Here is a 15,872-nt window from a genome sequence, read left to right on the forward strand (position 1 = left end):
AAAAGTGGGGTCTAAGATGACACCTACTAAGGGAACCACAGTTGTGGTATCAGAGCCGCACTGAGGGTCTCTGACTGTCTGGGTAAAGCTTTTTTATTCAGAGAATCCCTCCAAGCTCACTTCTTTCCACCCTGTTTATTATGCTTATCGTTCAATATCTATCTCCCTCCACCAGAACGAAAGCTCATGAACTTTGTTTCAGTCGCTGAAATATCATGAACACCTCGAAGGGTACCTGGCACATAGTAGCACTTCGTAAGTATTTATTGAATAAATGAATGCATCTAAGAGTTCACCTGTTTGTCTAGAAAGCTTTGGCTTCTTTCCTACAAACCCTCCTCCACAGTGGGCCAGCTCACCCCAACTTCAAGGAGAGAGGAATGGAGTGAGGCCACCAGAGCCAAAACATCCATCAACCGTCCATGCTCGAGTGGGGAGATGGTGAAGCCAGGCCAAGGGACTAAAGTTTTGAGTTCCAGAAGGATGTCCTCTCTTTAGGGTCCCTCTAGAATCTATCTCCTTGGAGATTTCTTTTCCTCCCCTAATATCTGGCAAAATAAAATGGGCCTTGTTTCTTTTCTACTTCGAAGGGGCTCTTTACTCAAGTGGAAGCCAGGAATGGCCTACGAAAAAAAAGCCACTTATACTTTATACCTACGAAGATCGCTATAATAATTAAAAATCAAAACAGAAAATAACAAGAGTTGACAAGGATGGGGAGGAAATGGAACATTTGTACATTGCTGGTGGGAACACAAAATGGTTCATCCACTACAAAAAACAGTTTGACAGTTCCTCATAAAGTTACATATAGAATTACCACCTGATTCTGCAATTCTATTCCTAGGTATACAACCAAAAGAACTGAAAACAGGTATTTCAACAAGTACATACATGCATGTTCAAAGCAGCAGTAATCAGAATAGCCAAAAGGTGGAAACAGCCTAAATTGGACAGATGAATGGATAAACAAATTGTGGGATAGCCATGCAACAGAATATTATTCAACCATAAAAAGGAAAGAAGTGTGAGACTCCCTGTGGTGCAGACAACCCTCCAAAACATTATGCTCAATGAAAGAAGTCAGACATAAAAGGTTACATACTGTACGATTCCATTCATATGAAATATGCAGATTAGAAAAATCCAGAGAGAGAGAATGTAGACTGGTGGTTGCCAGGGGCCGGGGGGTGAGGTGGGGGGTTAAGGAGGCAGGATGGGGAGTGACTGTTTAATGGCTGAGGGGTTTTCCTTTGGAGTGATGAAGATGTGTTGGAACTAGATAGAGAAAATAGTTGCTCAACACTGTGAATGTATTAAATGCCACTGAATTGTTCACTTTAAAATGAACTCGTGAGTCTGTGCAAGGAATTTTATAAAGGAAAAAACCAAAACATTTTTCAATTGGCAAAATGAGGCAAAAAAAAGATGCCCAATAGTGCGAAGTCTGGCCTTTTGTAAACTTCACATTGCACACTAGGACTATAAGCCATTGCTAGCTCATTCTGAATTTTAATGTGTAATTTTTGCTTTATTTTCTTTCTGCAGGGAAAACAATGCTTGATCCACCAATGCTCTTTTTAATGTTGTATAACTATGTACATGTACAGTCATGAGTCATTTAACGACCAGGACACGTTCTGAGACATGCATCATTAGGTGAATTTGTCTTTGTGTGAACACAATGGAATGCACTTCCATAAACCTAGATGGCATAGCCTACTACATACCTAGGCTTTACGGTACTAATCTTATGGGACCACTGCCGTATATGTGGTCCGTTGTTGACCAAATTGTTGTTATGCAACATGACTATATGTATATAATTATAAAATATGTATGCACACGTGTGTGCATATCTATACATCCATACATACAGAGGTATATGGAGAGTTTTCCAGACCAAACAATGCAGCCTGTGAAAGCTGAACTGAAGAGTATATGCTCTGATTACTTGAATCTGGTTTCCCAAGCACCTGGTTATTAACAATCGAATATTTTTCCACTTGAATTTAGTTCTCTTAGAAATTTATGTGTTTTATTTATTTGATTCCTTATTTTGAATAAAGAAGCCACTTAGGACCACCTGGTATAGACAAAGAATCTTTGAAGGTTCAAGTCTTCAAATCACTGGGGTTTTGCTCCCAAGCTCAACTAAGTAATGCAGTGTGCTTCTGGCCTTGTCCTCTTTGCCTGTGTACCCACTGCGATCAGAGGAAGTGGTCTCTGGATGGGGGAGGAGTTTGTACAGAACTCAAGTATTTACCTGCCCAGACCCCTGCCTCAAGACTATTTATCTTGCTTGTACTTTGTATTTCTATTACAGCATAGGTTAGTCCTTTTTACCAGAGTGGAGATCAAGAAAGCTGGATTTGGAGGTGTTTAGTGTTTCATTTTCCCCTTAACTTACTCAATTACTGAAACAAGAAACACAGGCGTGTGAAAGAAGCACTATAACAGGGCAACCGGTCTTGAGTTCTAGTCCTTTCCCAGCTCTGTGTCACTGGATACTTCATTTAACTTCTCTCAACCTCAGTTTCTTTGTTCATAAACTATAGATACGAATTCCCAACCTACTCATCAACAGGTCATTTCAACTGTCAAATGAGAAAAGGAATATAAAAGTGCTTTGCAAATACCCAGCTACCCAATCCTGTCAGTCCTTCCTCCTCATATTTTGCATATCCATCTATTTCTTTTCACCTTCACTGTCAGGATCCCAGTTCATGACATTATCATCACCATGATGTACCTGGTTTACATTAACCGTCTAAGAAAAGCTACTGCTACTTCCAGTTTGCACTTTCCCCATGCATTCTCTGCTCTCCCACCAGATATCTCTCGAGAGCAAATCTAATGATTCTGCACCCCTGCCTGAAACCCTTCAATAGCATTGCCCTCAGGGCAAACTCCTTAACATGGCTTCAAGACCTTTTAAGATACAGCCCCATCTTATCTTTCTAGCTATTCTCTCATTAACACTTAAAGTTTGTTGAACACACCACATTGCTTGAAATAGTTTCCCCATCTCTGCAGCTCCTTCAGAACCCCTCCACTTCCGCTACTATCACCTTCTCCAACCTTTCCCTGCAGAGACTCTATCCAGTTCTATCATAGGGTTTCAATAGGACATTGCCTCTTCCAGGAAGTCTTCTGTGACCCCTCTACACCATATCGGGATGAAGGGCCCCCTCTACACGGAGGGTCACTCAGGTGGATTAGGTCTTAGGGGCAGATGGAGAAAACACGGTAGGTGGGTGACTGGGTCTTCACCTATTGAAAGAGTGGTTGGAGGGAATATACTTGAGGGATGGGAAGCACTCCTAAACCATCATATTCTTGGACCCTCCGTATCTGAGAAAACCTATATGAATTTGTCTATATCATGACATGGGTCTTCTTGCCCCTGGGTCATGGGTACAAAGTCCATGTGAATGTCTCTTTCTGATTAGTATTTGTTGAGAGCCTACAACTCTGAAGAGCGTGGAGGAGACAGATGTGAAGGAAACAGGCTGGGCCTCAAGCAGCTCCAACAACGAAGGGGCTCAGGAGGTAAGAAAGTCAACCCAGTGCTCCTCTGTCTGTGAGTTACCACCTCTCCACTGTTGGTGTGAGCTTTATGAGAGCCTTAGAACACACACACAAGCATTTGCACATGCACAGTCGTATGCACATATAAGTGCCCTCAACACACACACACACACCCCCCACACACTTAAAATAGTCTTCAACACGGGTTTCTGAACACGGCTACGACCAGAATATACATCAGCTTTGTGTAAATCAGCAAAGTTGACTCCCTCTGAGCAGACTGATTAGAAAGAGACAACCCTTCCTCCAAACTCCAGCCAGAGGCCAGATTTCAAATCCCACTTGCAGGACCTTAGCAGGTCCCTTGTAGGAGCAGACTGGTACACCCAGCACAGCCGGGTGCAGTGGACAAGCCTCGCTGGGCCTGTCTGATCCAGGTCCCTTTTGCATCTATGGTCACTGACCCCAAATCCTACACGAAGAAGGATACTTGTGGTGCCCAAGGTTTTCAACCCATAGTAGGAAGAAGAGAGGGACCTGGAGTCGGTCTTCCCCCCACAGGGATAAAGTGCTATAAACTCCTCCAAGAAACCACCTCCCCTTATAGCTATATTAATGCTGGAGACTCGGGCTCAATGCTAAAGCAGCACTCATTCTCTCTCTTTTTATTTGTTATGTATTTACACACATTAGGGATGAACTCTGACCATTACACAAATGTCAATTCTTGGAGTTTAACCAACGAGATAAAAATATTTATCTCCAGAGGTCAGCCCAGTGGCGTACTGGTTAAAGTTTGGCACGTTCTGCCTTGGCGGCCCAAGTTCACTGGTTCGGATTCTGGGCACTGACGGACACCAACCATCTAGCCATGTTGTGGCAGCGTCCCACATACAAAATAGAGGAAGACTGGCACCGATGGTAGGTCAGGGCCAATCTCCCTCAAGCAAAAAGAGGAAGATTAGCAACAGGTGTTATCTCAGGGCCAGTCTTTCTCACCAAAAAAATAAATAAATAAAAATAATTATCTTCAGGGGCTAGTCCCGTGGCCGAGTGGTTAAGTTCACGTGCTCTACTTTGGAGGCCCAGAGTTTCACCAGTTCAGATCCTGGGAGCGGACATGGCACTGCTGATCAGGCCATGCTGAGGCAGCATCCCACATGCCATAACTAGAAGGACCTACAACTAAAGAAAATATACAACTATGTACGGGGGAGGGCTTTGGGGAGAAAAAGGATAAATAAAATCTTTTTAAAAAAACCAATTATCTCTGTACCTAGGTCAACTCTCTTCTCTTCATTTGTACAGTTCACAAGAACACTTAACCAAAGGTGACTGATGCTGACTGCAGTGGACCCTGGTATATGTTGCGCAGATCACTAGCTGCCTCTTTGATGAAAGTGCCTCTACCAAGGTCACACCCCTACGCGAGTGGTCCCCATTAGATGACTCATCTATGAGGGTGAGGCAATAAGATCCAGTCATTTCAGCCCAACTTGAGACAACTCTGACACATTCTTTTAGCTCCAGAGCTCCCCATGTGGTCAGTGAGGCTGCTGTTAGTCCTACATTGCATCTCAACTCCTCTCTGCACACGGCCTGCTTCCTTTCCTACTTCCACATGTTTCAACAGTGTTGATCCCACGTTCACTCCCCAATAAACATCCTGCCTGCTACACTCTGTCCCAGATTCGGCCTCCAAGAGACCCAACCTGTAACACTGACCATGGCCCCATGTCATCAACTTATCACCTTGTCTAGGAGGAGAACAGTACCCAGAAGTATAAGGCCATAGGATCAAAATCCAGGTGAGGGGCCAGTCCTGTGGCCTAGTGGTTAAGTTCATGTGCTCTGCTTCGGCGGCCCAGGGTTTCACCAGTTTGAATCCTGGGTATGGACATGGCACTGCTCATCAAGCCATGCTGAGGCGGCATCCCACATGCCACGACTAGAAGGACCCACAACTAAAAATACACAACTATGTACCAGGAAGCTTTGGGAATAAAAAGAAATAATAAAATCTTTAAAAAAAAACCAACCAGGCGAATCATTAATTTCACATAAAGAAAAGCCTTATTCAAGGAACAGAGACGGAAACCCCATTCACAGAAGGATGGCTCTCCTCAAACCATCTCCTCACAAAGGGGGACACACATCTCTTGCAGGCAGTGGGTCAGGACCATCATGTTCATATGCACAGAGGCAGGAGGGCCACATGAAGTGTTGGGAAATACAGGGAAAATAAATGTAACCTTTGACTTCTAAGAATTATGCACACATAAAAATGTAATTCATAGAAAAACAAAGTTGGGGGGAACCCTAGGAAGAGCAAAATATGTAAAATTTGATGGTATCAAAGAATATTTCCACAAGGGTCTTCTTCACACCCCATTCTCTGGTCCCAACTCCATCTTCACCTAAGGAGTATTTTCAGCTTGTTCAATTGTTTTGATGTAAAGATTGTCCACACCTTGGGCATACTGCATTTGTATGGTGGGAGGGGAGGAGCTGACATCCCCCTTCGCAGGTTCACATGTTCAGCTACAACAGGTGAGGACAGGGCACTAGACCAACAGACTCACTTTCTCTGGGACTCTGCGATTACCTCTGACTTTAAGCAAGCCATTTTGACCATTTTCTGACTTAGACTCCAAATATGGGACTACTGGACAAAATACCTCAAAGCTCCTCCAGTTACAGGATTCTATATTCCTTAAATATTAGCAAAAGCTAAATTTTTGGAAAATGAAAACATTTACATAATAATTTAACTTAAATCTGTTTTTATGGCGTCACGGAATCCCCCAAAACTCAAATAATTACTACCAAATTTATGTGAAATATAGATTCAGAAACTGCATAGTTAGAAAGTTTTTTGCATATGATGGAAATACACCCTCACAAAGAATAAATGTCCAGTTGAGTGGCATGTACGCCAGTGGTGACGTAGAAGTCAATTTGAACAAGCTCTGAATTACCAACGCTCTCTTCCCATCGTCTAGTATCAGAATCTGAAGTCACTGCTGCCATCTTGTTTGCTACATGTGCTTGTGGTCATGATCTGAGTGCTGAGATTTAACGGAATGTGTCCACAGGGTTTTCATGAACACCTGTGAACTGAACTGTCTAAAAATATGGCATTGAGGAGGCCAGGGTTTACGGAAAGAAATTCCATAGCCAACAGACCCTTTCCTTCACCTAGTGGATCGTGTGGATGAAGACGCAAGGGTGAATGTGGAGGTAGTGTAAACTGATCCACTGTTCCACAAGGATAAGCTGGCAATATGTAACAAAAGTTTCAAACATATTTCTACTCAAGGCTGAACAATTAACTTCTAGAAATGTACCTCCAGGCAATAACCCAACACCAGTATCCACCATCGTATTGCTTTTAATAATGGGAAACAACGGAAGCAACCCAAATCTTTTACAATAAAAAATTGTTTAAACTATGGTACTACTATAAAATCGAATACTGTACTGAAAATACCACAGACAATTTTTTTGAGCGAAATGGAAAAAGGTTCATAATATTCAACTTGATGAGAAAAATCAGGTACAGGACAATGCAAATAATAAGAAATAATTTTGTGTAACTATACACATACACACAGAAATAGGTGAATCTAAAATGTATGGAAGGATATAGAAGTATAATATCTGGGGAGTTGTATACTGTGTATTTACCCCCTTTTTGTTCCATTTATTTTTTCAAATTTTACTTCAATTATTATGAATTATTGTTTAAATAATTTAGTAAATATTTTTAATGACAGAGTCATGAGCATTAAGCTCTCATTCAAAATGAGATCTTCAAAGCCACAACTGAGACTATGAAATTAGCCAGTGTGAAATTATCAGAATATCATCAACATGAGAAAGCCCAAGATTTTCAAGTGGCAGTTACTTTGAATTTTTTTTTACTAGACAATCCTCTAAAGTGTATTCCTTAACTCTTCCCAGAGTCTGTCCTGACACTGATCTGAGTTCCAGTTTTATAACAGGCAACACACACACACACACACACACACACACACACACAGCAGAAATAGCCCCAAATCATAACAGTGGTTATCTCATTTTATATTGTCTTTATTTCTATACTAAGCATATATTACTGTTATAATCAGAAAAGAATAATAAAACTATTTTCATTTAAAATATCCCTTTCCTATGCTATCAGAAGATATTAGTGATGAGATTAAACATTTGTCTCCTGTTTTCCTATATTTCCCAAATTTCCCAAAATAAGCATATACTACTTTCATAATAAAAAAGTTAGAAATACACAAACACATGGTTCTAAGTTTCAAAGTTTGACCAAAATTTTGAAGCTCTTGGAAGAATTATTTCAATAATAATTGGAACTTGGGGTGGTGTGTTGGTTGTTGCTGTTGTTAACTACTGGAAATAGGAAACTTAGTATGCAGATGTCACCAAACAGGGTCTACTGTCCACCTGCATGGAGGGCTCATGATCCAAACAGAATTTCAACAGTCCAAGAAACCGACACCACCACCATCACCCCCAGCTTTACTAACCACCATCATTCTCGTAGACCTTTCATTTAATGCTATACCACAAACACCTCTTAATTTTCCTAAAAAGGCAGAAACATTTTAAAAGCTAGACATTCGGCATTTTTGCATCCTCAGCAAAAGCTTTGTTCAATCTTTATAAAGTCATTGGACTCTGACGGTGTCACATCAAAACACTCTTAAAAGATGGTGCACAATGTTAAGTAACTGAATGTACTAGAGAAAAAGCTTTAAACAGAGATAATTCATTTTATTAGATTAAAAAACGTTCCCTGAGGCCTGCTTTGCCTCTAGGAACCATGCTGTGACACAATTAACTGTCTCCTCTAAAATGTCACTTAATGGTATTTTTAAAAAGAAGAAAGAAAAATATAAGAACCCTCTATGTCTTGAGTTGAAAACTGTCTTCCTAAAAAGAATGTATTTTTTTAAATAAGAACACAATCATTTTTAAAGCACTGCCATATAAGCTATTTCTTCTAAATTTTGGCTATTTAAAGAAAGTATTAGAAATTTGGTACATCACAGCACATTCCAGCTTATCTTTGTAAAATCTGACATACGCTCTAAATTCCAAAAATGTCAAAGCAAGTCAACTGGATGGCCTTTTTCAGATTAATTTATTCTCATTTACCACCATTGACTGGGTATTTATAATGATAAAACGATATATCCGTTTCCAAGAATGCGATGGCATCAAATGATTTAGAACTTCCTCTCATCGTAGGTAACTGAGTTCTAGCTACCTGACCACTGCAGATTCTTCTTACAATTCTCCCTCGCTCAGATGCCCCGGCTCACCTGCCTTCTTCCTAAGCCCTCTTCACCTCTGTTCATTCCACCTGTTCTGTTGGCTCCCAGTTGAAGTGTTGCATCTTCAAGGAAGCCCTCTCTGACCGCCCAGGTTTGACCCACTCCCCCTCCTCTCCTCTCATGGCTCAGAGCTCCCTGTGCCCTCCCTTTTCAGCACATCTCACAGCTTGTCACTACAGGACTTTTCTTTTTTTTTTGGTAAGGAAGATTCACTCTGAGCTAAGATATGTTGCCAATCTTCCTCTCTTTTTTTTTCTTGAGGAAGATTAGCTGTGAACTAACATCTGTGCCAATCTTCCTCTATTTTGTATGCCACTACAGCATGGCTGATGAGTGGTATAGGTCTGCACCTGGGATCCTAACCCATGAACATGGGCTACCAAAGCACACCAAACTTAACCACTAGGCCATGGGGTCAACTCCTAAGGGCCTTATTTTTAATTAACGCCCTGTTCCCACTCTAGGCAGGAAGTTCCTTGGAAGCAGGGACTGTGTATTTTACTGACTATTAAATCCCCAAAGCCTAGCACAGTGACAGCTATAGAAAAGCTACTCTATTAATTTTTTTGACTGATTTTGATTGAACAAACTTCATTCCAAAAAGAATTTCCATGTCGTAAACACACTTTTAGTCAAATACATATCTTCGTCTCTGTTTCAATGTCAACTCAGATAGTGCTTTCTGGAACACCTCTCATCCACCATTTTATATCACCTGACCCCAGCTTTATGCTTTTTCAAACCACTTTTCACTCTGACACACATTGATCTGCTTGCTGTCTGTCTACACCACCAGCATGTAAATTCCATGAGAGCATGATTTTGTCTGCCTTGTTCTTTGCTGTATTCCAAGCATCCAGAACATTTTCTGGATCATGGTAGGCACTGAATATAGATTTGCTGAATGAATGAATGAATGTGCTGAATATGCAGAGAAAGCTACACAGCAGAATCCCACTTACATATCCTGATTTCTACTTTCTGATAACCTCTGCTCATCTATTGCTAGCCTTTCATCAAGGTAAAAGATGTATTTCCATTTTCCTTTCTGTTTTCCAAATGCAAGCTCCTCTGACATCAGGACTATTTCAGTTAGTATATAAAAACAAGTACCCTGCTAGAAACTGTGTCCAAAACAGTCCAAGATGCCAGAACAAATTCATTCCTTTCAACATTTCCAGGGCAACAGCAAACCCAAGATGACCTTCTGGTTCCCTTTTGCCAAAATGCATTATAACCTTGCTCAAATAAACGCTCACCAGAAGCAGCTGAGCTCACCATATAAATGGAATTTAAATAACACATTTCCTATCTGGAAGTATATTGTCTACAATTTAAGTAATCTGATTTTGTCAATAAATTTTAAGTTTAACAAAATCAAGCTAACCAAGAACTATTTTAAATTTAGTTTGTTCTTCACTTTAAAAGGGTGAATTTTATGGTATGTGAAGGATATTCCAATTAAAAAAAAAACACTTGAGGAATATTCTGCAAAATACATGATCAGTACTTCTTAAAACTGTGAAGGTCATCAAAAATGTGGAAAGTCTGGAGCCAGCCCTGATGGCCTAGTGGTTAAAGTTTGGTGCTCTCACCACTTCGGTGGCCCGGGTTCATTTCCCGGTCGTGGAACCACACCACTCCTCTGTCAGTTGCCATGCTGTGGCGGAGGCTCGCATAGAAGAACCAGAAGGACTTAGAACCAGGATATACAACCATGCACTTGGGGGCTTTGGGGAGAAAAAGAAAACAAACAAGGAAAGTCTGATAAACTGTCACAGTCAACATGAGCCCAAAATGACTAAATAAATGTGCTATCCTGCATGGGATTCTGGAACAGAAAAAAAAAAAATTAAGGAAAAATTGAGGAAATCTGAATAAAGTATGGGATCTAGTTGGTAATAATGTCTCAGCACTGGTTCATTAATTGTGACAAACTTACCATAAAATGTTAATAAACAGGTAAAATGGTGTTGGTCATATGGGAATTCTCTGTACTGTATTTGCAATAATTCTAGAAATCTAAAACTGTCTTAAAGTAAAAAGTTATAAAGAAAAAATGTTTTAGTTTCCTTTTGTATTTTAAATGTAGGTGTTTAATACTTCCAATAACCCTGAAGCCCCACCAATAAAATCTTAGGCTTCATCTCAAGAAGCCTTCCTTTCTCGGGCAGTTTTCAAACCAAGGCAATTAAGTTCAATAAATTTCACATCTACCATAGGCCTAGCTCTGGGGTAGGTTTATAGTGAATACAAAGATGATTATGATAAAGTCCATGCTTTCCTAAAAAGATGAATGCAACACTCAAATAACGAACCCCAATGCAGCATCTCCGTGGAATAATAGCTAACATGGGCTGGGCATTGTTCTAAGCATTTTTCATGGAATAACTCTTAACGCTCTCAATGACCCTATGAGGTAGGTATGATACTAGAGCACCTAGATACTAGAGCGCCCTAGAGCAATGAGGTGACTCTTCCAAGGATGCAGAGACAGAGCCGGCCTTGAACCTGGGGAGTTTAGTGAATCACTGGGACTTCCCACCACTACACCAGACAGCCTTCTTGGAGCACCCTGAGATTCATATCTCCACACTTGGAAAGTTTCTGCAGATGGGGCAACATTTGAGGTGGAACTTAAATGGCCAGCAGGATTGTTAAAAAGGTTAGAAGGACAGGGTATAGAGAAGGGACAGAAGAGACAATGCTATACAGGGGCAAGAGAGCCTGCTGATGGCTGTTGGCTTGCCTAAAGTTGAGAGAACCTGGACTGGAGGCAGACAGCGCCCTAAACACTTTACAGATAACATCTCACCGAATCCTCACAGCTCCACAGTGTGTGGGACGATATTGGTACCCGTATCTTACAGATGAGAAAAGGGAGGCTGGAAAGTTACTTCCACCACCAAATAATACTTAGCTGTAAAACAAGGACTCAAACACAGGTCCGTCCAAATGCACAGTCTCTCAACCACATTGCTCCCCTCCCTCTTATTAATGAAAAAACAACAGGACGCTACAATTCTATTTGCAAGTTTCCTCAACACTATATATGTGTGTGATGATTACATATACATGAGTGTGTGTGAGTAAGAGACTGAGATAAAAGGATTTATTTAGAAAGACCCCAAGATAATTATAATGCTTATAACTTTGGGTGGAGAGAATTATGAGTGATTTTTCTTTTCCTCTTGAAATTTTTTCCTACTTTTTTTCACATTTTCTATTATAAGCACGTGTTACTTTTATGCTTAGAAAATAAACAATATAGCAAATTATGATTGAACTCACTGACAGTTTAAATTATGTTGCTATAAATATCTTATTTTTGACTTTTTAATATTTTTCCCTCTTCTACCTAACTTTCAAATATGATGGACAGGCATCCCAGACACAGATGGGTGAAGGGAGGCAGCCCACAGCCTGCTCAGGGAGGTGTGTTCCCCCAGTCTTCCAGTGGAGCCCTACCAGCCTTCTATTCTCTGTCATCCCCACAAATCTACTCTTTTTTTTTTGAGGAAGATTAGCCCTGAGCGAACATCTGTTGCCAATCCTCCTCTTTTTGCTGAGGAAGCCTAGCCCTGAGCTAACATCTGTGCCCATCTTCCTCTACTTCATATGTGGGACACCTGCCACAGCATAGCTTGATAAGCAGGGCCATGTCTGCACCCGGGATCCGAACCGGCGAACCCCGGGCTGCCAAAGCGGAACGTGCAAACTTAACTGCTGGGCCACTGGGCCGGCCCCAAATCTACTCTTTGATACTAAAATCAGCCTGCACAACAGAGGCAAGCAGAGAGCTCTGAGAATGCCCACAGGCATCACTAGATGTTCTGGGACCCATTCAAAACTCTTACTACGGGCCATTAAAAAAAAAAATGGCAAAAAAGTGCTAGGTATAGGTTATTTTCTCTGAAGGGTGAAGCTTAGCCAAGTTCTGTCAGCAAAGGTACCAAGTGCCAAAAAGGTAACGAGGTTTAACCAAAGCTATGGGCTTACATCTACTCGCTATCAAGATTAAGCTTAGAGACGGCGAGAATTTCTGAAAGTCTCAGCTTTGTTCTTAGCAGGAGGGAAATTTTATGGGAGAAAGGAGGAGCCTTAGGTGAGGTGAAGGCATTTACGCACATGGAGAGGTTTAGAGGGAAAGATGACCCCGGGACAAGGGATGCCAAAGGCAGAGGATGAAGAAAGGGGAAATGGATCCCAATGACACGTTTGATCTCTGTTTTTCATCTTGGCTAAAAGCCTTCATATGGATCCTTGAGGGAAAGAGAGCCTATGCTCCATTTATTTCTATTTCTTTTACTGAGATTTCAGGATTTGATCAGCACCTGCTCCATGCCAGCATTTTCTTATGGTTTACATCATTCCTATTCCTCCTTGCTGCCCTGTGAGGGAAGGACATAATCTTCCCATTTTGCAGGTGAGGAAACTGGAGATCACGGAGATTGACTTTCGTAATATCACCTGACTTGATTGTGACGACAGGACCCAAGACGAAAAGCCAGCCTTATCTGGCCCGAGTTCTTTCTGTTACATCACCCTGCCTGCTCTGTTATCGTAACGGGAAGTCATTGGCCTCACTGGAAATATCAATGCCTCTGGTAATCAGAGGAAATTTGAGATAATGCTTACCCACAAAAGGAACTAAAGATTTAATCCAGTGCAACTGACAGCAGTCCCCTCATCTTGGAAGATGCCCCTCATCCTTAGAATGATTCGTCTTCCTGTGTAGACTCTGTCTCAGGCCTTACTGTGTCCCCTATGGTTTCAGAGAAGCCAGAGTGACGTGTCTCGTCACTCCATCCTGCTACATTTCTCTGTCGGCAAAATATAATATTCGTCTTCTCTTTCCAGAGAACACAAGGCAAATGAGGCTAGTAGGTTTCTAAACTAGTCTTATATGGCCTCAGAGCTCTCCCTTGCATAAATACATGCTGATACACTAACTCGGAAGCCAAGAAAAGAAACTATAAATAGCCCTGGTTCCAGCCAGCAGAGGAAGCGGACCCCGTAGTCATGCCAACTTGTACATATAAGCATAAGGATGGAATCTTCAGGACACGTCTTTCTGAAAGGCTAATCTATACCCAATGAGAATACCATGAAGAACAACACCTTTGTCAACAATGAGCTAAAATTCCTTTAACAAAATTATGCAAGTCAGAGAAATGTCAAATTCACAAGTGAGACTCTTAGAGGGGAAATTGAGTTTGGATGACTTGTCTGAATTAAAAGAGTTTTAACATCATTCTTTCGTGTTAAAGTACGTTTTACACATGTCCATGCATGTGTTTACTAATAACCAAAAGAAAATAACCAGTATTCAAGAAGGCATCATACAAAAATTTAAACACCAAACTAAAACATAAACTGTTAAACTAAAACACTTTGAAGAAATCCTTGAGTTCTGTCTTTAAAAATCTACTGATTTCAGCTTCTCTTGACCCACAGATTCCTAAAACATTTAATGAAAAGAGGTAAATACGTACATCTTACTATGGCACATTCAGAATTACTAGATTCCCAAAAAACATATCTGACTGCAAAAACCAAAGCTTTATTCAACAACAATGACCAGGTATGTGATAGACTAAATGGAAAGAAAGTGTGCTGCGGGAAGGGGGGTGCAAAGGAAGACCAGTGTCCTCCGTTCACTGGTCCAGAGCTCATTTCATCCCCACCTGGGGCACAGAGGACCCTTATTAACAGTGTGGGATAAATAGCAACTCCCTACAACAATTTACAAGATAGCAAAGGCGACTACCCTGGCTTTTTATAAGCTCCTTCTCTTTTCAGGTCTTACAATATGATCATCAGGTTTTCTGATATTCTGCTAAAAGGAAGTGGAAAAATGAAAATTACGGGCACTTATTTCACAGTATTTAGTTTACATGGCACTGGAAATGTTCGTAGTCACTCACCTGGTAAAAATTCATTCTTCAGTAGGGCCTAGAAAATTATGACTTGTTTATGTGCATGTCTCAACTGGAACATACAGCTGCCAGAAGGTCTCTCTCTCTCTCTCTCTTTAAAAAGGTAGAGTGAAGAATTCTACGCTGCTCTGTATTTTGGTAATTCCCCACCCCCGCCCCCACCCCTGCAGAGTTTGGCGGTTAAAATACCCAAGGATTCCCCCAGGGATCCATTACCAGTCATCCCCAGTGCCATTTCCCTGTGGCTCAAAGGTTCTCAGAGTTTCAAACAGATTTGCTAATGGTGGCTCCTTCTAAGTCCCTATCCCCATGGCAACACCCAGGGCCAGTCCCTACAAACTTCAGAACAGAATGCAATAAAAGCAGAAACACTGATTCAGATTTCACTGAATTTCTGCTAGCCCTTACATCTAAAAGATATATGCACCCTCACATCCAACAGTCTTACTTTCAACCAAAGATGTTTCTATCATCCCTGCTAAATGAAACAAGAAAAAAGAGGAAAGGACCACCCTCCCCCCAAATCGTTATCTTTTTGTGAACTTATCCTGCCCTAATGAAATAAACGAGAATAAAATGAAGGAGAAAAGAAGAGACTGTATTGATCAATAAGATCCTTGAGGACACAACTTCCGTCTGATTAATCTTGGTATGATTTTCCATGTCTCGAGTTTATTTAAATGATGATATACATGTATAAATCAGACGTTTAATAAATGTTTCCTGAATGAGAATGAATTTGACAAGTTCATTACTACTTAAGCTCTAACAAAGACTACTAAGGTATAGTTAATGCTTAAAGTACTATTTTCAATGATTTTAAAGTTACTCTGAAAATCACTGACAGCAAGTATTACGTACATGCACATCAAGGACCGTGTGCACCGGAATTACAAAGATAAAGTCACCATATCTAGAGACTTACTACTTAAAGAGAGAAATGCAGTGAAGTGACATCATCTCTATGTTACCCAAATCCAGCTCTATGTCCTCAGTAACAACCACTAAACAGAGAAGTAGAAGTGCAGTGAGTCTGTGCCCCAAGGGGAAT

At 40.9% G+C, this 15,872-nt stretch overlaps 1 protein-coding gene across 4 annotated transcripts in view; it reads right to left on the minus strand.

Annotated features, from left to right (window-relative positions):
* Positions 1–15,872, minus strand: part of CACNB2 (calcium voltage-gated channel auxiliary subunit beta 2) — a 351,543-nt gene that overhangs the window by 301,246 nt on the left and 34,425 nt on the right. The window lies entirely within an intron of this gene.

The sequence above is a fragment of the Equus asinus genome, chromosome 29 (genome assembly GCF_041296235.1).
Source record: "Equus asinus isolate D_3611 breed Donkey chromosome 29, EquAss-T2T_v2, whole genome shotgun sequence".
NCBI lineage: Eukaryota > Metazoa > Chordata > Mammalia > Perissodactyla > Equidae > Equus > Equus asinus.